This window comes from Cervus canadensis, chromosome 11 (genome assembly GCF_019320065.1).
Source record: "Cervus canadensis isolate Bull #8, Minnesota chromosome 11, ASM1932006v1, whole genome shotgun sequence".
In the NCBI taxonomy this organism is placed as follows: Eukaryota; Metazoa; Chordata; class Mammalia; order Artiodactyla; family Cervidae; genus Cervus; species Cervus canadensis.
Genome location: NC_057396.1, coordinates 23989038 through 24013827, shown reverse-complemented (window position 1 = coordinate 24013827; position 24790 = coordinate 23989038). Strand labels below are relative to the sequence as shown.

Here is a 24790-nt window from a genome sequence, read left to right as displayed (position 1 = left end):
TGAGGTATAAAGTTAACTACTATTATTATGTCTGTTGTTAGATAAGGGAACAAGAGAAGAAAAATATTATATGCCATATTTATGTAGTTTTATCCATATTTATTTATATTTATCATAACAATGATATTATAAATACATATAATTTATATATTATATATTGTTTATAATTATATATACATTACATATAAATTACCTATTATATATTGTTGTTCAGTCACCCTATTGTGTCTGACTCTTTGTGACCCTGTGGACTGCATCATGCCAGGCCTCTCTGCCTTTCACCATCTCCTGGTGTTTGCCCAAGTTCATTATAAAAATATCACTTTATGGAAAATAGAAGAGGAAAAAGTAGAAGACAGTGACAGATTTTCTTTTCTTGGGCTCCAAAGTCACTGCAGATGGTGACTGCACCCATGAAATTAAAAGACACTTACTCCTTGGAAGGAAAGCTATGACAAATGTAGATAGCATATTAAAAAGCAGAGATATCACTTTGCTGGCCTGTATAATCAAAGCTTTGGTTTTCCACTAGTCATGTATGGATGTGAGGGCTAGACTGTAAAGAAGGCTAAATGCTGAAGAATGAATGCTTTCGAATTGTGCTGGAGAAGACTCTTGAGAGTCTGTTGGACAGCAAGGAGACCAAACCAGTCAATCCTAAAGGAAATCAACCCTAAATATTCATTGGAAGGACTGCTGCTGAAGCTGAACCTCCAATACTTGGCCACCTGATGCGAAGACTGATTCATTGGAAAAGACCCTGATGTTGGGAAAGATTGAAGGCAAAAGGAGAAGAGAGGGCAGAAGATGAAAAGGTTCAGTGTAGTATGAATCGAATCAATGTAGTAGGCAGTGATGCAATGTAGTATGTATTGATGCAATGTAGATAACATCACTGACTCAATGGGCATGAATTTGAGCAAGCCTTAAGAGATAGTGAAGAACAAGGAAGCCTGGCATGCTGTAGTCCATGGGATTGCAGAGTTGGACATGACTTGGTGACTGAACAACAACAATTTATTATAAATATAATACACTTAAATGTAAAATTAAATATCTATATTAACATTTTATGCAAATATGATATATATATCATAACAAAATAAGGAAGAAACCCTTATGACTGTTAATAATGTTTGTTCCTAAAACTGGTCATATGCTCATAGGTGGTATGTTAACTTCCTTCTCCTACTCATTTTACATTCCTTTTGTCCTTAACAAGCACTTTAGCTGGTCTGACTTCTTTGCCTCATGAGGTGACCCAAATCTTCATCCCTGAAGTGTCTGGGCCGTTAGCAGTCCTGCTTGAACTAAGTTGTGGCAGTTTTCCATTGAATTTAATCACAGCACATGGGAGTACTAAGAGAGCCCTAAAGGATTTCTTGTATCCCAGACATACTTTCTCCATTATTGTAGTGGCAACCTAGTTCTTCCTAATAATTAGGATCAATCATCCCACTAGTACGGTGACCCACTTCTTTGCTTGTTGATTCAGAGACATGAGGAGCCCCAAGTGCCTGAGTGGTCCATTTCAGTGGAATCATTGTTGCATCTCCTAGTGGAGTCTTGTCATTAGGGGTAATAGGTAATAGAACCAGTCCTATTTCTGCTTTTTGCTTCCTAGATCCATGAAGCCTCACTGTGGGAGACCAGCACGATGTACTAGATGCTGATTTAGAACACATACAGCCTTCTGGAGACCTTTGCTCCAGCCCCACAAAGTCTTTCCACTTAGCTGGCACCATGACTGTTCCACAGTTCTATCGAGTCAGATGCTTCAAGACAATGCAGAACATGGTAAGACCAGTGAATTCCATGAGTGCAGCCCCAGTACTGCACTTCATTTGCTGTGAAGTGAGTTCCTTGATAAGAAGCAATGCTGTGTACAGTACCATGATGGTAAATAAGAATTTTGTAAATCCATGAATGGTAGTTTTGTTAGAAGCATTGGGGGCAGAGAAAGTAAATTCTTGTCCAGAGTAAGGGTCTGTTCCAGTAAGAACAAAAGGTGCACCTTGTATAGTGAAAGTGGCCCAATGTCATTAATCTGCCACAGGCAGCTGGCTGATTATCCTGGTGAATGGTGCCATATCAAAGACTCGTGTTGGTCTTTGCTGATGGCAGATGGGGCACTCAGCAGTGGCTGTAGTCTTGTCAGCCTCAGCGAATGAAGCCCATGTTGCTGAGGGCATGCATCACCTCCATCCCTGAATGATGACCACTTGGTTCATGGGCTGTTTAGCAATAAGGAAAGAAGCTTGCTGGTATCTGTGGAGAGGTCATTCCATCTACTAAATTATTAAAATGTCCTCTGCCAAGGTTACCTTTTGGTGAGCACTGATATAACTTCACATTATCTCCCATTCAGAAAGGTCTATTCACACACCTATTTCCCAAACCTCCTTGTCATTAATTTTCCAGTTGTGTTACTTCCAGGTCTCTGACCACCCAGCCAAATCATTGACCACAGCCCAAGACTGGGTGTAGACTTGTACGTCTGACCATTTCTGTTTCCAGGCAACATGAACAATCAGGTGCAAAGTTCTGCCCACTGGGAGGACTTCTCACTACTGTCCTTCTGGAATATTCCAGAAAAGAACATGTCATACTACACCTGTCTATTCTGAGGCAGTGCCTGTGTATCATGCAAAATCATCTGTAGACTAGGTTGCGTTTTCTCTTTCTCAGCTGGCCATAGAATATTCCCCATGTGGCCAAGATGCAGGCCCAGGGAAAGAAATTAATGTAGAAGGAGTAGAGGCCATGGGCACTTGGGACACAACCTCGTGCAGCTTACTTTTGACTTTCTGACCTGCTTGAGCCTGATCTCATATACACCATTTCTATTTGGTAATAGAGTGCTAGTGGGAATACCCAACTGTATGGCTTGGTGAGTCAGGTAACACCCAGTTCATCATGGCAGCTCAGGCGGCATGCATTATAACCCACAATTATTCTGGTGGCCCACAGTTAGGTGCTTAGTCTTTACTGAGGCTCAGTAAAAAGCCAAAAGGGATTTCTCAAAAGGACAGTAGTTATTCTTAAAAGATGTCATGGCTTTGCTCCATAATCTTAAGGCTCTTACAGATATCCATCAAAGTTTTCAAACAGCATCTCTGTCCCCTACTGACATTTCAGCTTCCATGGGCTCTTCTGGATCATGTGGCTCAATCTACAGAAGCGCTTGTATCTGTGGTAGAGTCTTCCTTTGTTCTGGATCCACTCAAAACTAGTAGATTTTTGGGTTACTTGGTTAGAGGGTTAGAAAAGCATTCCCAAATGAGGGATACTTTGGCTCCAAAATTTGAAGAGACCTGCTAGATGTTATGCCAATTTGTGTGTGTGTGTGTGTGTGTGTGTGTGTATGTGTGGTAGAGGGTTCAGATGCAACAATTTCTCCTTTGCTTCAGAAGGGATGTGTAGACATACCCCACAGTCCTGGACCGCTAGAAATTTTACTGGTAGAAAAACTGAATTTTTGTGGGATTTATTTCTCATTTCTTTTTTGAAATTTTTATTTTATTTATTGGCTACTCTATAGTTCCTTTTGAAGAAGGAAATGGCAACCCACTCCAGTGTTGTTGCCTGGAGAATCCCATGGATGGAGGGACCTGGTGGGCTGCAGTCTGTGGGATTGCAAAGAGTCGGACACGACTAAGCAACACACACACACACACACACACACACACACACACACACACACACACACACACACACACGCTTGGTCTTCCTTGCTACATGCAGGCTTTCTCTAGTTGCTGTGAGCAGGAGCTTCATTAACGTTGCATGGGCTTCTCACTGTGGTGGCTTCTCTTATTATGGAGCACAGGCCTTAGGGGCACAGGCTCTGTAGTTGTGGCTCGCAGGCCCTAGAGCACAGTTTCAGTAGTTGTGGCACATGGGCTTAGCGGCTGCACAGCATGTGGAATCTTCCCAGACCAGGGATTGAACCCGTGTCCCCTGCATTGGCAGGAGGATTCTTATCCACTGCACCACTGGGGAAGTCCCTATTCCCCATCTTCTGACTGCAAATATCTTACCATTATGTCTAGGAGAGTTGCTACTTCCTGTTCATCAGGTCTATTAATATTATCAATGCAATTGGACAGTTTAATGTCCTATGGAAGGGAAAGGTGATCAAATTCACTGTGAACTAAATTATGACATATTCCTGGAGAGTTTTTATACCCCTGTGGTGGGACAGTAAAGGTATACGACTGGCCTCACCAGCTGAAAGAAAATTGCTTCTGGTGGTCCTTACTAACAGGTATAGAGAAAAAAGCCTTTGCCAGCTCAATAGCTACATACCAGGTACCAGGGGATATATTAATTTTCTCAAGCAACAAAACCACATCTGGAAGAGCAATTGCAATTGGAGTCATCACCTGACTAAGTTTATGATAATCCACTGTCATTCTCCAAGATCCATCTGTTTTTGCTTAGGTAAGTTAAATGGGGATGGGGTGGGAATCACTACACCTGCATCGTTCAAGTCCTTAATGGTAGCATTCATCTCGGCATTTCCTTCAGGGATGCTGTGTTACATTTGGTTCACTATTTGTGTAGGTATAGGCAGTACTTGTGACTTCCCCCAGGCATTTCCTGCTAGAAAAACCCTCTCTCTGTAGGATGGGGAACCAATATGGGGGTTTTGCCAGTTACTGACCTTGGATTCCAGTTGTGTATTCCAGAGATGGGTAAATAACTGCAGACTGGGTTCAAGGACTCACTGAGCCTTCAAAGTCCCACTATGAGAGGCACCTGAACTAAACTTCCATGGATAAGCTCTTACTCTACTGGTGGACCACACATTTGGGGTCTCTAGGAATTAGTGTCAGTTTAGAGCCAATGCCTAGAAATCTCTAAAAGATACAATTATTACAATTATTTCTCTTTCTCCAAAGCACAATTACTCAGGTAAATGTCTATATATCCCCTTTGGAGAAGACTGAGAGGAAGACTAACAGGATAGGTTTTTGGCAATGAGGCAAAGTGGACCCAGGCTCCTGTTTATTCAAAGTATTCTAAGTCTATAAACTGACTCAAGCCTGGGATTGACTGAGGGGCTGTGACTATGTTTCTGTCTTTCATATTGGACTTCTGTTCATAGACCTAGAACTCATCTGCTTATAAGAATTTAATGGACTATATATCTGTTTCTCTTCTAGGGGCATCATGATCAACTAGTTAGTGCCATGGGTCTCTGAGAGTCAGAAATATTTTGATTACTGCTTTGACTCTGCTGTCCATCACAGTAACCATGCCTGCCTGGACTCTGGCAGTTAATAACTGCTTGGGCCCTGCTGCCCAGTATTCCATGATATCCATTCCATTTAGAGATCCTTGTTCAACAGTACCAGTTCTCATTGTAATTTCCAAACCACAGAGAAGGGTGACTAATGAACTCTTTAATGACACTGGGATTTTCTCATAAATGGATTTCTCATAGTTGTATGTCCTTTAGACCCTCCTGGGGTGGGTGAATAGGTCCTACATAATTTTGGGTTGGCAAAAAAATTCATTAGGGTTTTTCTGTTACACCTTACCAAAAAACCCAAATGATTTTTTTTTTTTTGCCAATTCAATAAATTCACTTTAATATTCCCATCTCCTTAAGTCTTTAGATACTTTCCTCCACTGTATACCAAGGCAGTTTTGGTATTTCAACTTAATTTAATGTAGGCCATGTTTGCATTCATGTTTCTGTCAACTAACCAAACAAGCTGACAGAGCCCTTCCTGGCCCTTCAAGCTGATAGAGAATCCAGAATCTCTGCTTAGTGGGCCCAAATAAATAAATGTGGCCAGATCCAACTTTATGTTCCTTTCACCTTGCTCCCACACATAATATTCACTTCCACACATATCCCCCAGATTTCTGTGGTTCAGTTGCTATGTCGTGTCTAACTCTTTGCGACCTCAAGGACTACAGCTTGGCAGGCTTCCCTGTCCTTCACTATCTCCCAGAGTTTGCTCAAACTCATGTCCATTGAGTTGGTGATACCATCCAACCACTCATCCTCTGTTGCCCCCTTCTCCTTCTGCCCTCAATTTCTCCCAGCATCAGGGTCTTTTCCAAAGAATCAGCTCTTCACATCAGGTGGCCAAAGATTTTGAGCTAACTTTAGCATCAGTCCTTCAGTGATTATTCAGGGTTGATTTTCTTTAGGATTGACTGGTTATAGGATTGAAAGAAAAGAGGTTTGGCAGGGGTCCTAAGGAGAATCTTCAGTGTCTTGCAAGGCAACTACATTAGGACAGATCATTGTGGGTTCTTCAGACAAAAACGCAGCAAACTTTCTTAATGTAAGGAGGAAATGTAAGAATTGCTTCTACAAGGAAGACTTCAGAGAATGTAGGGACCCTTAACTTCACTGGGAACTTCTCATATGTCCCCAGTCCAATTTTCAGGATCTTATTTCTTCTCAATCCATGTCTTAGTTTTACCATAGGATGCCCTGCAAGGTTGGAAATACAATTTGTGCAGTAATTCAGCCACTCACAGGATACCATTCTGGGTTTGATTTTCAGAAAGCTCAGCACGGAGAATATAGGAGATAAGAGTTTCTTTCAGGGAGGAGATAGAATGTTCTTGGATTTTGTTCTAAGCTCAATAGGAACTTTGGAGAGGTTAAGGCAAGGTGGTAGCATGTATTGACTTATAAGCAAAGAAAATTTCTTTAGCCCCTGTGTTAAAGATGACTTGTAGGAGAAAATGAAGATGTTATTGTTGTAGTCCTCTCGTAAGATGGTAGTGGGTTGGACCAGAGTTGTAGCAGTAGAGGTGAGAAGCGGTGAGTCAGTGTGGGGTATACTTTGAATGTACAGTGAACAGGAATTGCTGATAGATTGGTTGTGAAGGTAGCAGAAAGAAACAGAGATGTCTTCTAGATGCTTGGCTTGAGCATCTGGGTAGATGCTGGTGATACTAACTCACATGGAAAATATGATAGTTACAGGTTTGAGGGTGGGAAGAATCAAGAACTAATGATGAGAAGTCTTTTAGACATCATTGTGTGGATGTCAAGTAGGCAGTTGAATTCTGCCACTCACTTATCTACCCGCTCTCAACAGGCTTCTGCTCTTGTACAGCTCTATTCAAATGTCACCAAATTATACTCAGAATGTCCTTTAGAGGAATTCTTTTTCTGATACAGGACCCAAGCCATTATCACACATTGCATTCAGTTGTGAGATCATGTCTGTTTCTTTAATCTGGAACAGTAGTTCTTTAGCCTTTCTTTATCTTTCATGACCTTGACAGTTTTGGAGAGTGCAGGACAGCTGGTGTGTTGAATGTCCTGTTTGGATATGTGTGATGGTTTCTTCCTGGTTAACTTCAGATTAAACATTTCTGGCAAGTGTGTTACATAAATTCTGTTGCATCCATTTCAGTGCATTGTATCAAGAGGCATAGGGTGCCTCTTTGTCCTGTTTTTGGTCTTGTTTAATTTGATTACTTTGCCAAGTGCTGCCTTCCAAGTTTCTCTACTGGAAGTTTATCATTTCCTCATTTGTAATTAATAAGTAATCTATGGGGAGATACTTTAAGATTGTCAATATCCTAGTCCTCATCAAATTTTTACTCCGTGGTTTTAGCATTCCAATGGTTCTTGCCTAAAATTTTAATTATTCTTTTGAAACTTGCAAAATAATGATTTTCAAATAAGCAATTCCTCCTCCATCTATTAGTTGTCATTCTGCTGCAAAGAACAGCTGCCAGACTTTATTGAAATGATATAGGTCTCTCTTACCAGACTCAGAGCTCCCTGAAAGCAGGCACTATTGTGTTCAAGCTAATGGAATACTGCATGCAAAGTAGATGCTCAATAAACACATATAAAATGAGCTGTACTAAAGTCACCCTTCAAGTGAGGAATTTATTAAAAATACATCCTTCAGGGGCTTCCCTGGTGGTCCAGTGGTTAACAATCCATCCACCTGCCAATGCAAAAGACATGGTTTTGACCCCTGGCCGTGGAAGATCCCACATGCCTTGGGGCAACTAAGCCCATGCACCACAACCGTTGAAGCCTGTGTACCCTAGAGCCTTGCAACTAGAGAAGCCAGTGCAATGAGAAGCCTGTGCACCACAGCTAGAGAGTAGCCCCCACTCACCACAACTAGAGAAAGCCTGCACACAGCAATGAAGACCAAGTGCAGCCAAAACTAAAAAGAAATAAACTAATTAATTAAAAAAATTCTCCTTCAAAGGTTTCTGTGAGGTCAAAATGAGATTCTGTACATGAGGGAGCTTTGTAACATGTAATAGGTTTTGCAGATGTGAGCTGTGATCTTTGCTAGGGACTCAAGCCACACCCATCTCAGTGCACATGGTTATTTAGCCCAGGACTCTTTAGTCCAGCAAGAGGACGGAAGTTGGTTGGAAAGACTGTGAAAATCAGCCTCTGAGAAAATGGAGGCAGTGGCAGATTCCCCCTAAAACCTTTATCCTCCTCTCTTGTCTTGGCCTTCTTTCTTCTTTGACTTCAAGAAAGGACTGGCTGGTGCCGATGCTTTGTTGATTCCCTCTTCTTGCTTCCGCCCCACCCCCCTACCCACTCCTGCCACACCACTCTGCCTGTCTCTCCCACTCCCCCTTTTCTAGAAAAGCAGAAACTTTCCTGCAGCTGTCAGGCTTATTTCCCTGAAGAATATCTCTAATCGCCCCGCCTGATTGGGTCTCGTTAGCGGGCTGGTGGCGTTGATTGTACTCAATCAGCACCCCCTTGCCCAGCTGGGAAAATGTCCCATTTATTCTTCCACTTTATCTACTCTTTCTTCTACAACTATTTTATATTTTTTCTGGGATTAAAAAAAAAGCAAGCCCAAAGACCAAAATTTTCCGCTGCCCCCGGTTACAGGACTCTATGATTTTACTTTGTGCAAAGCTTTTCTGCTCTTTGTATCCCAGGAAATTTCTGGAAGTTCCCAGTGGAATGTCTGGGGACACACACATGCTCCTCCCTGACCCTCACCTGTCAGCAGTAAAACAAAGGTAAGAATTTCAATACCCATAAGGGGTCGGGGGAAATCCCCTGGAGTAGGAAATGGCAACCCACTTCAGTATTCTTGCCTGGAAAATTCCATGGACAGAGGAGCCTGGCAGGCTACAGTCCATAGAGTCCCAAAGAGTCAGACATGACTAAGCCAGCAGGCACACATGTAAGACTGAAGAAATAAATTTGCATGATAAACTCTTCTGTGCCTTACAACAATCCTGTAGCACAAATGCTATTATTAATATCACTCTTAGCATCCCCATTTTGTGGGTGAGAAAACTGAGGTCTAGAATAGTTAAGGGACTTGCTAGATCATACATCTCGGAAGCTGCAGAGCTGAGATCAAACCCAGGTGACTGACTCCAAAGTGCTGCTTTAGTCCAACCCTCCACGCCCCACCCTCAGTCCAGGTGGAGGCTGCCTCACCTGCTGGCAGGAAGTGTTCTGATCCTGGCAAGGCCAGGGTGCCCTGGCATGGCCAGCAGATGTCACTCTGCCTACAGGTGGAGCAGGTAGACTTTTGGGGGATCCACGTCCCCACCCAAGTCTCCCCCTTGCTGATCCAACACAGTGGGAAGGCATATGTCACCTGTGAGTTAAGGGACCTGAAGAAGTGGGTCAGTTTCACCCTGGTGGGAGAAAAGGAAAGAAGGGGAAATGGTTCAGATCATGATGGGAAATTCCTCAAGGCAGTTCAGACCCAGGTGGGGCACACGAGACGCTCAGGAGTCCTTTTCTCCCTCTGGCATCTGGTACGGGGAGCAGCATCACGTGATTGACTAGCCACCAGAATTGACATCTCAATCCTGGGTTCAACTTCCAGGATTTTGGCCTGCTCACCGTGTCACCTTGGGCAAATATTTATCGTATCTGCATCCAATAAAGGTAGTATGGAGACTGAGAAGATGGAAGCCAAAGATCATCCTAATGTCCCTAAAAGATGGCATGGAAATCTGAAGATGCAATAGACACAGGGTCCGTATTAGATTAGAGTTCTGAGTTCTGTGCTTGCATGCTAAGTCACTTCAGTCATGTTGAACTCTTTGTGACCCTATGGACTGTAGCCTGCCAGGCTCCTCTGTCTGTGAGATTCTCCAGGCAAAAACACTGGAGTGGGTTGCCATGTCTTCCTCCAGGGGATCTTCTGACCCAGGGATTAAACCCGCATCTCTTATGTCTCCTGCATTGGCAGGTGGGTTTTTTTTTTTTTTTTTTTACTACTAGTGCCTAGAGCTCTATGGTCCTGCAAAATTTCTGTCAAGATTGAAAAGAAAAATGTGAACACTGTGGTGTGATTCCACTTCTCATGTTCTGATCGAGACATTTCTACCCAGATGGCAAACTGCTTGTGCTCACGCATCAGCCCTTTCCCCCTTGTTCACGCTGGTGGTATTTGTGTCATATGGCCCATTCTGTCCTCAGTTCTCTGATGTCTGGTTATGGCTTCTTTATTGGTCACTATATTTCAAAATAATGTCAAAACAAATCTTTTTTTTTTTCCTCTCCTCCCAGTAAACCTTTTATGTTCCACACGAATATAACATCACAGAAAGGAGAACTTTTTCCTGCCTCCCACCCACTATGAACATTTTAGTCATATCACTGAAAACTTGCCCCAGCTTTCTCATTAGCAAGATAGAATGATGATATATCTCATGAGATTGTTATGAGACTTTAGTGGAATACTGAATATAGCAGTGTTCTTTAAGAAGGAAAAGCACTATACAGATGTTAGGGATTGTTTGTACTAATCCTATGCACTTCCTCACACTTTAGTGTTTCATATTTATTTGTCTTATCAATCAGTCTTACTTGCCTGTAAGTAACTGGAGGTTGGGGAGCCTACCTTATTAATAGCAGGGTAGGCATATTAATCTCAGTGTATAGCATATTGCCTGGAACAGAGCAGGTGTTTAATACATACTGAGTGGATGGATGAATGGATGCATGGATAAATGGATGCATGGATGGATGGGTACTTGGGATTAGAAGATAAGATCATTGAGCTGAAAAGGGGATATAGGATTTGTTCAACAACAAAAATTACAGTTATAGTTTACCTTTAACCCTCAACTACCATCTGTGAGGTAGGTATTATTATTCCCACTTTACAAATGAGGGAGCTGAAGCTCAGAAAAGCTCAGGCGAGTAAATTGTAGAGCTGGGATTCAAGCCAGATTCACTTCTAAACTTAAGACCTCTTTCATGAAGGCAGAGGACAAAGGATTGTAGAAGAGCTGAATTTTCTATCAACATGGTATCGTTCTATCAACATCAACATTTGAGTCTCTGGATACACTCAGGTCTTTTCAAATTATGTGAACCAATGCATTGGCTGTTTTGTTTCTGTTCATTTAAGTTGAGACTGTCACTTGCAACCAAAGAACTTTGATTAATACTCTCCTCCTATCCATTTTCCCGTGGCATGTTCTTTTATTTTATTCTAGCATCAAGCATCTCTGCCTGATAGTGCAATTATTTATGCATATCTTTCTCTCCCCTAGACCTGGAGACCTCAGAAAGTGTGGGCCGTATCTTATTTATTCACTGAAACCCATCTTTGTTGCGAGCTCTTTACTGGGTACCAGCAATGTTTATTGATGATATTCAATAGGCATGTCTGTGTTTTAACCATTATACTGTACAGCTCTTTTAGTCTTGGGAATTTGTCTTGATTTTCTGGGACTTACTAAGCACCTACTATGTGCTAAGACCTGCACTACCAGATTTTGGACAGGTATCACACGACCTCTATTTTACCTCTCATCGGTCTCCCAGAACAGGTAGCATTTGACTGTCTGCCACCATCGTTCCTTCTTTTTTCCTTTGGGAAGAACAGCAAGTCCCCCGTCCCCCCCAAGCCACTCAGCAACCACATAGTCAGAAGAGGATGAAAAGGATGATCTTTGTTTTAAAACCTTGTTAAATTTTCTGTTTAAAAATGTTTTGTTCACATAGTGATAGGAGGTCTTTTAGAAATCAGTTCTGAGGAGCAGTCTTCCTGAGGCAGTCTGTATTCAAAGCATTTTGGAGAGAGAGCTGGTTGCTAGGGGCAACACTAACTTCTGAGGGGGAATCTCTGCATGTGGATATAAAGCCAATGCCCTGGGGACCCTGGAGGAGTGGGGTCCTCTCGCAGAGGAGCCCATGCACGGAATGAGGCTGAGAAGCCTCCAGACCTGGCAACCCTCTCTTGGTGACTAGCAGGCTGTAGGAGTCACCTGCATGGGGCAGGAGACCACAACCCAGGCACGCGTGGTCACTTTCTTTCCTCCAACAAGGCCACAAGGAAGGGCCTCACATGGCCACATGCACCTTCTCCTGAGGCCCTATTCCCTGCAGCAAGGCAGCCGCGGTGGCGCCTCTCTGGTTATCCTTATTATGATATTTGCTTACATATTTATTTTATTTGTTAAATTATCATACAGTAGCATGACCTTTTTTCTCTTGATGTACAGTTCATGAATTTTAATACATGCAGATATTTGCATTACCACCGCTACCATCAGGATACAGAATAGTTTCATCACACCCCCTCCCCAATTCCCTTGAGCTATTCTTTAATTTAAGCCACACTTGCCTCCCACCTCTGTCTTCTGGCACCCACAGATCCATTCTCTATTGCTACAGTTTTGGATTTTCAATAGTATCATATAAGTGGAACCATATGGTGTGGAAGCTTTGAGACTGGCCTCTTTGAACCCTCCAGGCAGTTGCCTGCACCCACTGTTTGTTCCTTTTTATGGCTGAGTAGTACTCCCCAGCACATAGGGACAGTCTATCCTCATTATGGGTGCATTCCGTGTTTTCAAATTCACCTGCTTGTTAAAATGCATGACTCCCCCATGGATCCTCATGGTGCTTTCTAGGGTACTCACAGACATGTGCAGAATGGTGAGAAATTGGAATTGCTTGATGTGCACATTCTCAGTGGAGGTCGCACAAGGCGACACTTTGCCTTCTTGTTTCAGTTCTCAGCCTGTAAACAAGTGTTTCTCGTGGGCTCTTTTGTGCCACCTTTTTCTACATTTTTTTTTTGTGCTTTTTTTGGGCGATCTTGCAAAATGGTCCCCACATGCAGTGCTACCGTGCTGTCTGGTGTCCCGAGCGCAGAAGGCTGTGAAGTGCCTTATGGAGAAAACACGTGTTAGATAAGCTCTGATCGGGCATGAGTTATAGCACCATTGGTCATGAGTTCAATGTTAATGAATCAACAGTGATGTTAAATCAGTGTCTTTAAACAGAAATGCGTTTTTAAAAAGGTGGCATGTTGATCAGTTGATGAAAATGTGACCAGAGGCTCACAAAACCTACCCCTATATTTCCCTTTGGGACAAATGTTTAGCATTTGCTAATTCAGTGTTTGAGCTGATTTCATGGAACATGACTACTGTGGGTCATGAGAATTGGCTGTAATGGTGGCATTTATTAAAGTGAACTCTGGGCTACTTACAGTCCATGTCAAGACCCAGTCCTTGACCTCATGGGGCTTACAGTTGGGTTGGGTTGAGAGCTCTTTCTCAGCTGTGTCGCTGAGGTATTTTATTTTCTTAGGCTCTGAAAGGAGAGAAGCTGAGACTCTAAGGAACCTAAGTATTAAAGAGACTGCTTTGTGCAGACCAAGGAGAAGAATGAACTATTTTCTCAGGAGGACAGGGAAGTGAGGGACGAGAGAGGCAGCAAGACCCCACATGCTGTGCTGTCCCGCAGGGCCCCTCTCCTGGAAGCCGCACTCCCAGGACTCTCCTAAGCCGGGGAGCGCTTGGTGCATGTGTACTTTTGTGAACCCCCCACAGAGCCTAAGCTTTGTGCCCTGGGTGGCACAGAGCAGGATGGAGGTGGTCAGTGTGGATGCAGGCCAAAGACAGTGAGAATGGGGGTTAACCAGATGTGGGGGGGCGCGTGTAAGCCAGAGGCTCTGGATTCCCACAGGCTGAGGATTTGGGGTCCGGTTTACTGATATGGAGGAGGGGGAGGCAAGTCTTCGGCTGACATCTGAGCCACGCATAAAACAGTGGCCAGTGGCTTGAGGATCTAGGTCATCAACCACTAGGTTTGTGGGATGAATGTTGGAATTATCTGAATCAGATGTGGGTGGGAGAAGTCTGGGAGAGTTCTCTTCATCCCAAGCTCCAGGCTGAGAGTAAAAAGTCTTTTCCTTTCTAGTTCCATAATAATGATAGCATTAATAAATTAATTCTAGAATATACCATCTTCTTGGGACCCAGAAGTGCTTTTTCTAAAAATTTTAAATATCATCATGCTTTTTTCATTTTTATTTTTTATTAAACTTTTAATTTTGTATTGAGGTATAGCAGGAGACCTGGGTTTGATCCCTGGGTTTTGAAGATCCTCCGAAAAAGGGAATGGCAACCCACTCCAGTATTTTTGCGTGGAGAATTCCATGGACAGAGGAGCCTGGTGGGCTACAATCCATGGGCTTGCAAAGAGTCGGACACGACTGAGTGGATACGACAGCCACAGTGACAGAGCTGTTTAACAATGCGGCGCTAGTTTCAGGCAAACAGCGAAGGGGCTCAGCGATACATATACATGTATCCATTCTCCCCCAAACCCCCTCCCATCCAGGCTGCCACATAACATAGCAGAGTTCTCTGTGCTGTAGGGACGCAGAAGTTTTTATAAACGCTTGGAACACCTCTTTCTGGAGGTGGGGGACAGCAGTAAACCATCGCTCCATCGGGGCCTCAGTTTCCTTTTTCCTTAAGGGGAAGCAGTCTTATATAATCTTTGGTGTTCCTGTTCACCAGTGTCACTATAAAAAATATACTCTTAGTATCTCTGTCAGGTTTGTATTAATATTAAGATTGCTTTGTACCTGGGGCTATTCTGGGCATGGTGGGTTGCATTCTCAGGTGTGTGTGTGTGTGTGTGTGTGTACACGTATAGGTTCTGTTCACATCAAACATACTCATTCTAGGAACACCTGGGTTTATACTAATGAAAAATTAAGGGGTGATTATTCTCTTTATTAAAGGATTCATGTTAGGATTCCCTTGCACGTTTACAATGTGATTCAATTTGCACCATATTCAGCCACCACCTATTGTGTGAGGGAGGCCATCTCTGCCTAAACAAGAGCATGTGTAGGCAGTATTTTGAGCACTATGGAAGGAAAGAATTAGAGATACTGAAGAGGTTTTTATTGCTGATAACAATGAGTAATATTAGTGCCTGGGAACAAAGATGACTATGGATCACAAGTTTTTTTTTTTTTAATAGCTTCAAGAGCACCTCAGTGCCAGGTGACTGGGGAGAAGTCCCACTCCCTGCTCTCAGGTCTGACTTGGGACCAAGGGGGACCCTAGTGGGGGCCTGGGGTGGGCGGGGCCTGGGAGCCAGGAGCTCTGGCTTTGGTATCAGGAGAAATGAAGAAGATGTAAATATTTGGTTCATCTTTCTCGATATCATCTGGGGCTTGGGATGCCTGAGCTGAGGCTAATGGGAGAGATTCTTAAGGAAGAGGGGTTTTCCAGGATAGCTCAGAATTCTGGTAATGCTTACCACTTTACAGATAGCCTTTTCCTACCCCCCACCCTCCCTGGAAGCCCTTTTCTCAGTGTCTTGGTCTAGGAACTAATTCGGAGTGTTTTTGCCCATTTCTTTGTCTCTTGTAGGAATTTGTGGAACCACCTGATAAATGAGAATGTCACCTAGAAGGTGAGCTGCACCCTCTCCCTCGAGCATCTTTCCCAGTCTGATAATGTTCATGACCAGCAGGGGAAGACAATGCAATAAAACTGGTATGGAGCCAGTTTTATTAGGTAGGCAATGGAAGAGCATCACACACTGTAGTCCGAGGAGTGATGTGGCTAGAGCTGGGCTATATAAAGATCATGCTGGTGGAGAGAGGGGGTGGACTAGGTCCATACAGACAAGGCAGAACTGTGGTCAGGGATAGAAGATGGTAGATGGTACGGATGCGAGGCCCAGTGAAGACACACCTGGCAGGTACCTGGAGTGAGCGGCAGGGATGGACCTTCAAATGCTTCAAGACTATCTCTGGCCCTTTATGTCTTCAAGAAAAACATTTCCATTCCCTTCACCTGGTTCCAAAGGTAGCCGACATCTTGCTTCATTTTTGGGCATCCTCTGACCCCTGGTCTTCCAAGCTGTGCCCAAGCAAGGGTCAGACTTGCCACCATTTGATAATGACCCCACTGATATACTGAGGCCTGGAGTGGGAAATGCCTGAGTCTGCCCTCGCATTTCTTGGGGCCCCTGCCTCTCTGCCACGTCACCACTTCTGCCTGGTGACAAGGGTCCTGAGGAGGACTGGACAGCTGGCTCAGAGTAGAGGACACCTATCACAGGCCCCCTCCCCTGCACTGGGCAGCATCAAAGGAACCTTTGGTGTCATCGACCAAGTCAGCAGGGGCTTGGAGGGAGCCTGGAGCTTTATTAACTAATCTCTGGTACTTGAGTAATTTATTATGTTTAAGCTGGTGCCATCAAGTCTCTCAGCAGTGCCCGCGTGCGCTGGGAGATAAATTAAAGGCTGTCCAGAGATACTTGGTACATCTGTGTGATTGCTGGGCTGGTGAGATGGAGGTTTAAAGCTCTCTCTTCTTGCAAATTGGAAATTAGGAATTAATAAGACAGCAGGCCAAAGAGCTGTGGTGGTGGTGGTGACTTGGCTGCCTGGCCAGGACTGGGGGAGGGGAAGCTTCTGCTGGGAGGGCGGGGAGGAGTGGGTGGAACCCAACCAAGCTCTCTCCACGTGGTGGGCAACCACAGGGGCCTGGAGGGGCTGGGTGAGGGGGCTCGTCCTTGGCTTGCAGTGTAGGTAGCAGGGATTGTTCTGTCTCCCGAAAGAGGTTAAATGGGTAATGAAGAGAACCCTAGTCTGGCTCCGAGGGCTTACTTGTGGCCCCCCAGCCCAGCCAGTGCCTGCTGTGTGATGGCGGGCAGACCTTGTCCTCCTCTGGGCTTCTGTATCATCAGCAAGATGAAGAGGTTGGATTCAAGGTTCATGTTTCCATTAGGCATCTGGAAAGGTTTTAATTTCTTCTAAAGTCAGAAGAAAGAAAACCCCAAAATTTAGGCTGTGGAAATGTTATAGGGTGTGCGTGCATGTGTGCTAAGTCGCTTCAGTCTTGTCTGACTCTGACTCTTTTCGACCCCATGGGTTGGAGCTCGCCATTTTCATCTGTCTATAGGATTCTCCAGGCAGGAATACTGGAATGGGTGACCACGCCCTCCTCCAGGAGATCTTCCTGACCCAGGGATCAAACTTGGGTCTCTTGTGGCTCCTGCCTCACAGGCAGATTCTTTACTGCTGAGCCACTTGTGTAGTATAAATATATTCATCTTTATACCAAAGTCATAAAATGCAATTTTATTATGGACAATTTTGCACGTGGGGGCAGGTGCTCACAAAACCTGTCCTGCAGCCTCTGTTGGGCCAGCTGACCCCTGAGGTCCTTCCTGTCCTAATCGCAGCTGATCTCCAAACTATCAGCTCCTGGCTCACGGTGTGAACTGCTTCAAGCCCACGAGCTCCTCAAGAGCAGGGCTGTGTCTTGCCGGATCCTCCAAGCAAAGGCCCACCATCGACCTCAGAGCTGGGTGCTGGTAGACCCAGGAGAGAAACCTGGATTGTTGAGCTTCCCAGTGCCGCAGGCTGCTGCTTCCTCAGGGCAGAGACACATGAAATCTCTTCTCTGAGTTCATTCAGGCCTGGCCCTTGGGTCCCCTGCCTTAGCTCTTGAACCCAGCCCCACCATACCCCACCCCTGCTCTCTGCCCCCATGAGCGTCTTTGGATGGGTTCTGGGAAGGGCTCCATGCAGCCCGCACATGAGAGCATTGCCTCAGGGATCAGCCCTGGAGGGGCCCCAGCCCCACCGAGCCCCCTCCAGAGCCCCGGTCTGTAGTTGAGTAGCCTCACCACCAGGTGGCAGGCTTGCTCTACACACGTGCCTTGGCTGGAGCATTTGCCTGGCAATGGCGAGGGGTGTCCGAGGATGCCAGATCCGCCTGCGGCCTGCGGTGTCGAGGCCTTTGTGGGTGGCTTCAGAGGCAGGGCTGAGGCCTCTCACCTTGGCCTTGAACTCCTGCTGAGATTCTGGCACCGAGAGGACCTTGGTCTTCTGGAAGTGCCTCCAGGCGGCTGTCAGGCATCTGACTGGAGAGCGCCCCCTAGAGTAAGGAGGGCTGAGTTGCCACCCTTTGAATGAGTGGGGGTGGGGGTGTGTGTGTGTGTGTGTGTGTGTGTGTGTGTGTGTGTGTGTGTGTGTGTGTGTGTGTGTAAAGATGTGTAGGTGGGACAGAAATGGGTGTGTGTGTGTGTGTGTGTGTGTGTGTGTGTAAAGATGTGTAGGTGGGACAGAAATGGACCTCTTATCTTCCCACGCCTCCCAAAATCTTGGTTCAGCAGAGAAAGGTAACCCACCTCTTAGGCTATTCCTGCTCCGGGAAGGGCAGCCTGAGTGGTCCTGCACCCCTGCCAGCCCCTCTGAGCAGCCGATGTGGGGGTTTGGGGGATGTGGGGTGCGGGGCTCCGTCCCTCCAGAGCACTGGGCTCTCCCCGAGGGACCCTGGGAGCCAGGGGTCAGGCCACACGGAACCTGGGCCCTCTCTTTACCAGGAGTGGGGACAGGAAAGGATCCAAGCCTGGGTCAGCTGCACACGGAGAAGAGGTGAGAAGACAGGTGGAGAAGGAGCCGGCCCTGCCGCAGGAGTGAGGCGGCAGGAGCTCCAGCCCCGGCTTCCTGGAGAAAGGGCACGGGTCCCCCCTGCCCATCGGAGGATGAGGGAGGGCCCAGCCTCACCTGGAGTGGCTTTTTACGGGGAATGGTGGGTTCTCCTCAGGACCTGGCATGCTCATGGGATTCCTGAGTGGCTTCCAGAATGCCTGGCCACCAGCCAGGCCCAAGCCCAACTGCACTGGTGACTCACACCCTTCATTCTGTGCAGCTTCCTGTCTGTCCTTCAGCGCAAAAGCCCAGAAATAAACCCTGTCTCCCTCACCTGGCTGAAGCTCCCCCTCCCCCTTGTTTGGGCTGGTTTGGGGCCCACCCCGAGCCCTGTCCTCTCCTGGTCTCTGCTTCTGCTTCAGAAACAATGGGGACTTGTATGGGCCAAGTTCCCCCCTCCCCACAGCACTGGATTTTGAGAGCTGACCCAATGAAGCCCCGGGTACTGTGGCTCCTTGGGGCAGGAGGAATCAGCCAGGCATGGGAGGGGAGTCAGGGCAGGCGGGGTGCTCCAGTGTCCCCAGGTCTCCTGCCCTTACAGTTCACAGGGTCACGTCTGAGCCAGAGCCCGACAGACACAGAGACAGGAAGAGAGAGGCAGAGAGGGAGGGCCTGGGAGGGGGGTTAACTAGACAAGCAGAGAAAGAGATATTGGGGGATGCAGGGTAGGGTGGCAGATGGAGAAGCAGGGGAAGAGAAGACAGAGATGAAGACAGAGAGACAGAGACGGAGAGAGAAGAGAAAGAGAAAAGAAGGGGGCAGAACCGTGCTTGCCAGAGAAAGGAGAAAAGATGGAAATGAGATAAGTTGCAAACTGGGGAAGGAGGAAAACAAAAAGAAAACACCCAAAAGACTGAAAAGGATAAAAACATGGACATGTACAAACATGGGTGTGAACGGTTGTGTGCTTGTGGGTGGATACACACACACACACACACAGCTTCTGGTCACTGTCCTGGCCCATCGCTGCTCCTGCCTTTGTGTCTCCATCCCCTTGACCTGCCTTGGGCTCCTGAGAAGGCTGTGGCCTCCAGGTGACCCCTCTATGCCCCCGCGCACCCCTGAAGACACTGCCGCTGAGCCTAGGATGCGCAGAGGGTCCAACATCTTTATGCCTCACACTTGTCGCCCAAAATTGGATCCAACCGCCTCTCTCCCTTCTTCTCTTCCTCCTAGTTTCCTTAGTAACTGACGGTTCCCCAGCGAATTCCAGACCCCGGGTGACAGACCGCTGTCACTGTCACAGAAGCTCTTTCTTTCTCGGAACTGTCCCCCCACCCTTCCCCCCACTCCACCAGATTCACAGTCTTGGGCGGGGGTGTGAGGACGCCTGGGTAGGCTCGGGGTAATTAAAACATGTACCATTTATTCCATAACAGGGAGCAGAACTTTAATTACTCACTCTGAGGGTGAGGGCGTGAATCAGAGAGGTAGCTGCTGCGGGGGGTGGTGGTCGCGGAGGGGGACTGGGCGCGTGTGTCTGCTTTTCTTCTTGCCTTTCCATTTGCCCAACTCGGATTGGAGAGGTGGGAGGTGGGTCTGGGGAGGCAAGGGGGTGCTAAGTGAGTGTGTGGGGGAGAAGCAGAGGGTGAAAGCTGCTTGTGTTCATTAACGCAACACAAAACTGGGAGCCGTAATAATAATTAAATTAATTATAAAAGCAATTTGCTTTTGAAAATTTGATTTGACAGCTTACTAGTGGCTGCACTGATCTAGCAGCTCTGGCTTAAAAATAGTCAGAACAAAAAAACCAACTAGAAGAACCATCAGCTAATTTTAATTAGATGCCAGGATTGGTAAACAAAATTCCGCACCACCCTTTCATTGTGGCTGACTTCGATTTAAGGAGATGTCGGGATTGATTTTGGAAAAGGCCAGGGAAGGGAAGGTGCCTTTAGGAGAGGGGATGGAGGCTCTGGGGGGTCTGAGTGAAGGCAGCTCCCCGGGGGATCTGGTCCCTTCGTCCCTACCCATCTGGGGAATATCTGCTCAAGGGGATGCTGGCCACTCCTCCTCGATTCAGAGAGTGACTTGCTGCGTGGCCTTTGCTGAAAGCAGAAGGGACTCTGCTGTTTGTGTGTGTATGTGAGGGGGGACACCAGAATTCACTGAACCGGAAGAGACAGCTAGAACGTTGGCCATACTCCTGCTTCTGCCTGGGTTCCTGAATGCCTGAGGCCTTAGGAAGCTGCCGCGTTGTCTGAAAGCTGTGATTCTGGCCGGAGGAGGCTGTGGTCTCCGGGGACCTGAGTCTCCAGGCACCGCTGGGACCCCTGCCTCCCAGGGCCTGCGCGGCCATCTTTAGTCCCCCCCCCCCCCCCCCCGTCTCCCCCGATGTGCATACATTCCTGTTTCAAGAGCGAAACTCCTCCCTGTCTCGGTGAAAGCCTCTGCCTCCTGGCGCTGTCACTGCTGGGCCCACGGCTCCTCTGCCCACGCCCTCCGCACTCCACCTCCTCAGGCAGGGCCTTGACCCATGCCCAGTCCCTCCCAGCATCCACGCTGTTGACTGGAGCAGAGGACCAGTCTTGACCTACCCTACTCCCTCTTCTAGCTTACCTGCCTTTCTCTCTCTCTCTCCCCTAAACCCAGAGTTGCCCCCCACCCCCACCAGCCCGTCTGATCCTCTGCAGGCTCACCTCCTCTTCCGGCCACGGATTTCCTGGCTTTCCTTGTTCCCTTTGTTCTCTGCAGTGCTGGCCACTGTGGACACCACACACCCTGGCTGCCCCCAGGTGCGGTCATCTCTATAGAGTCAGGATGACCCTATCTCAGGATTCGGTCACCTGGCTTCACTCATCAAATTTCCACCAAGGCTGGCTGACTCAGGCTCCGGGTGGGGCAGGTGGGGCCGGGGAGTGGGCAGCCTGGGGCCCCCATGCTCAGCTTAGAGTTCAGGGCACAGTAATTATATGACCCACCCCTTGCCTTCCCTGCTGCTCTGGATCCTGTTTTTCTAATCACTCAATAGGCATTTCCACTTGAAAATCCCTCTGTCATTTCAAAACCAGTGTTTGAAACAAGATCCTCCACCCTCTCCTGCCCCACCACACACACACACACACACACACAGATTTTTCTCCTAACAGCTCGATTCCTAGGTGGCTCACCACACCTCTCCCATCACCCCCTTTTCCCTAAACCTTAGTGCCATCCTCTGTTGCTCCCTCTTCTAGTCTTCCAGGTTATAACGAATCAGCAAGTCCTCTGGCTTTTTCCTTCCAATTCTCCTTCCCCTCTGTTCCCTGGGTACGCCCGGGGGGCCAGCCTACTCTCCTCCACCTTGAGCAGCGTCAGTGACCCATAGGTCCTCTCCTCGGCACCTGGTGCTATTGCAAACCTCTTGCGGTGGAGCCCATTGGGGTGTCTCCTCTGCCTTCCTGCCGTGGTCTCACCTGTGAACATCCAGGCACCTTCCCTTCACTCCTGCACCCAGCCCGACAGGAGATAACTTTGAGAAGATACACAGGAAAGAAGCAGGCTGGATAGATACACCCCCACCCCAAAAGTCATGAGCCCCAAAGCTGAGAAAAGCAGTTTGGGAGGAATTAAAGTCACAGGAATTAGGCAATGTGGGGTCCCTGGGAAAAGGGCTGGGGATGAGTCATGGGCAGGGACCTCAAGGAGGGGAGGGTAAACGGGGCAAGAAGCCGTAAGGGCTTGAATGAGGTGGGATAGAGCCATTTTCTCTGGAGCAAAATTTGGGGCTTGTGGTCTGACAAGAGTCTGACGTTGAGAAAGTGCTGGGAGGTTAGGGCTGTGATGATGACATCAGAGGAGGGAGACAGAGGCCCCACTAACCCCAGAGCTGATTTGGAGAGAGGGCCCTGAGAACCGAGGCGATCACCCCCTGGGGGCTGTGTGGTGGGGGGAAAGGAGGGAGAAAAGTCGGACGGTCCGACCTCGCTGATTACAGACTGTGTGGCTTCAGACAATTACCTAATCTCTGAGCCTCAGTTGACTCACTTGTGAAATAAAGAAGATTTTAGTAGGATCTCCAAAATCCTTGTGAGGATCAAAAGGAGGAACAGGTGTGCAGCCCCGGTGAGTTCCTAGAACATCGTCCCTGTTTGTGGAAAATTGCATTATGACTGTTATTCAGCCCCCATCTCTTCGCTACTCCTAATGGCTTTACTTGACTCTTTACTGCTGCCTAAACCATGGAGCTGGGCCTGGCAGAGCTGGAGGGATGCTAGAGACAATCTGGCCTGATGTCCTCACTGCACAGGTGGGGCTGCAACACCCAGAATGTGTAGGAGACTTGCCCAAGGCATCTTGGAAGTTGGTTCAGAGCTGAGGCTGGACCCGGGCCTCTGGACTCCCACTCCAGAGCTTTCTCTGCCCAGGAGGCAGAGAAAAGCTTTTAGTTTTCAGTTTAGGCTAATGTGTGATGAACCAATGAGACAGAGGCTGAAGTAGAAACCCTGAGTTTCAATCTCACCTCCAGGGCACCCAGATTGTGGGCAGTAGCTGTGATACCTCCCGGGGGTCCCCACCTCCTGGCATTTTCCTGGGGCAGCTCTGCCTGGAGTGGGGGTAGGCGAGGTTCATCACAAGAGCAGCTGGAGACGCTTACAATCTTCTGGATGAAAATCCTTAATGGCCTCTGTGATGCACATGAGAGGAGCAAGGGAAGTGCAAAGTTGCCTTGCCCTTGAAAAACTTCCATATACCACGATGCAAGAAAACACCGGCCCTGCCTAGGCTCTGCCAGGAGAGACGGGCAAGGACGGACGCACCCTGAGCCTGGTGAGTCCCTGGGTGCAGCTGGAGGGCGAATCCTAGCTCTGCCTTGCTGTGTGGCCTTGGACAAAGCACTTCCCCTCTCTGGATCCCACTTCCCTCACACGTAAAATAAGAGGATCAGAAAATCTCTAGTAGCCTATGATTCTAAGCCTTTGGAGAAGTTTTTCTAGTGGGTGTCTATGATTTGATCCCTTGGGTGCTTTCAGAAAACGGTACAGGTAACCCTGGTGGAGGGCCTGGCTTCAGGGGTCAGGTAAGGCAGGCCAGCTTGGTCTGATGGAAGGAGGCTGGGAGTCAGGAGAATTGGTCACTGGCCCCCCGTTGACTCTTGTGTGGCTGCGACTGTGATGTCTATTTCTCTTCTGTAAAATGGGAACATTGTATTTACCTGAAATAGCTCACTCAGAGCCAGTGAAGATGATAGTAAGGTTTTGGAAATGTTGAAAATTCTGTTTTGGTTCACAGTGACTAAAAGCCCACTGTTCCTTTGACTCTGAAATGGAAAGGGAAGGGTGGGCAGAGACAGGCTGGCACAGATCCCGGGTCTCCCCTGTCTGGGGAGATCATCTAGGAGCGGATCCTGCCATGTCCCTGAGCCGGGACTTGCGTCTTCTCACCCACACTGGGCCCTGGTGGACCGGGGCTGAAGCTGGGACTGTGCACGTAGCAGACACCTTCCAAGATTCTCCTCCTCCCTCACTCCAGGCAGCTCCCAAGGGTGACTGATTTATCCATTTATCTATCCCTTATCCATCTGCTTTATCCATTTCTGGATCTCCTGGGGGTCTGAGCCGCTGACTGAAAGTGAAAAGTGAAAGTGTTAGTCGCTCAGCGACCCTGTACCTATAGCCTGCCAGACTCCTCTGTCCATGGAATTCTCCAGGCCAGAATACTGGAGTGGGTTGCTGTTTCCTGACCCAGGGACTGAATTCCTGTCTCCTGCTTGGCAGGTGGATTCTTTACCACTGTGCCACCTGGGAAGCCCCTGAGCTCCTGAGGACTGTGCTCAATGGCTGAGTGTCATCCCAAACACCCCGAATCTCATGGATACTTGGAGTTGGGCGGGGTCAAGGCTGCAAGGGTGGGAGAGGCTTCCAAGGCAGCAGGGAGCACCCCTTCAGGCAGGGACCTTTTCCCAGTGGGCAGGAGGCTGCCTGCCTTCCCATCCTTTCTCCCTCCCCTCACTCCCCAATTCTCAACCCTCTCTAGGTGAAGAAGTCAGGGGGCTGGAGTGACCAGGACTGGGTCATTCATCGTCAAGGGCTACAACCCAGGTAATCCCCTTCTCTCGGAACTGCCTGACCGTCTCCACCATTGTTAGGCAA

The 24790-nt window shown here is 47.4% G+C and overlaps 1 non-coding gene across 1 annotated transcript; it reads left to right on the top strand.

Moving 5' to 3' along the window:
- The first annotated feature begins 18511 nt into the window (after window positions 1-18511).
- On the top strand, window positions 18512-18598 carry LOC122450674. Its single transcript, XR_006272173.1, has one exon. It is a non-coding gene; the product is annotated as a Z6 small nucleolar RNA (small nucleolar RNA).
- Window positions 18599-24790: the final 6192 nt, after the last annotated feature.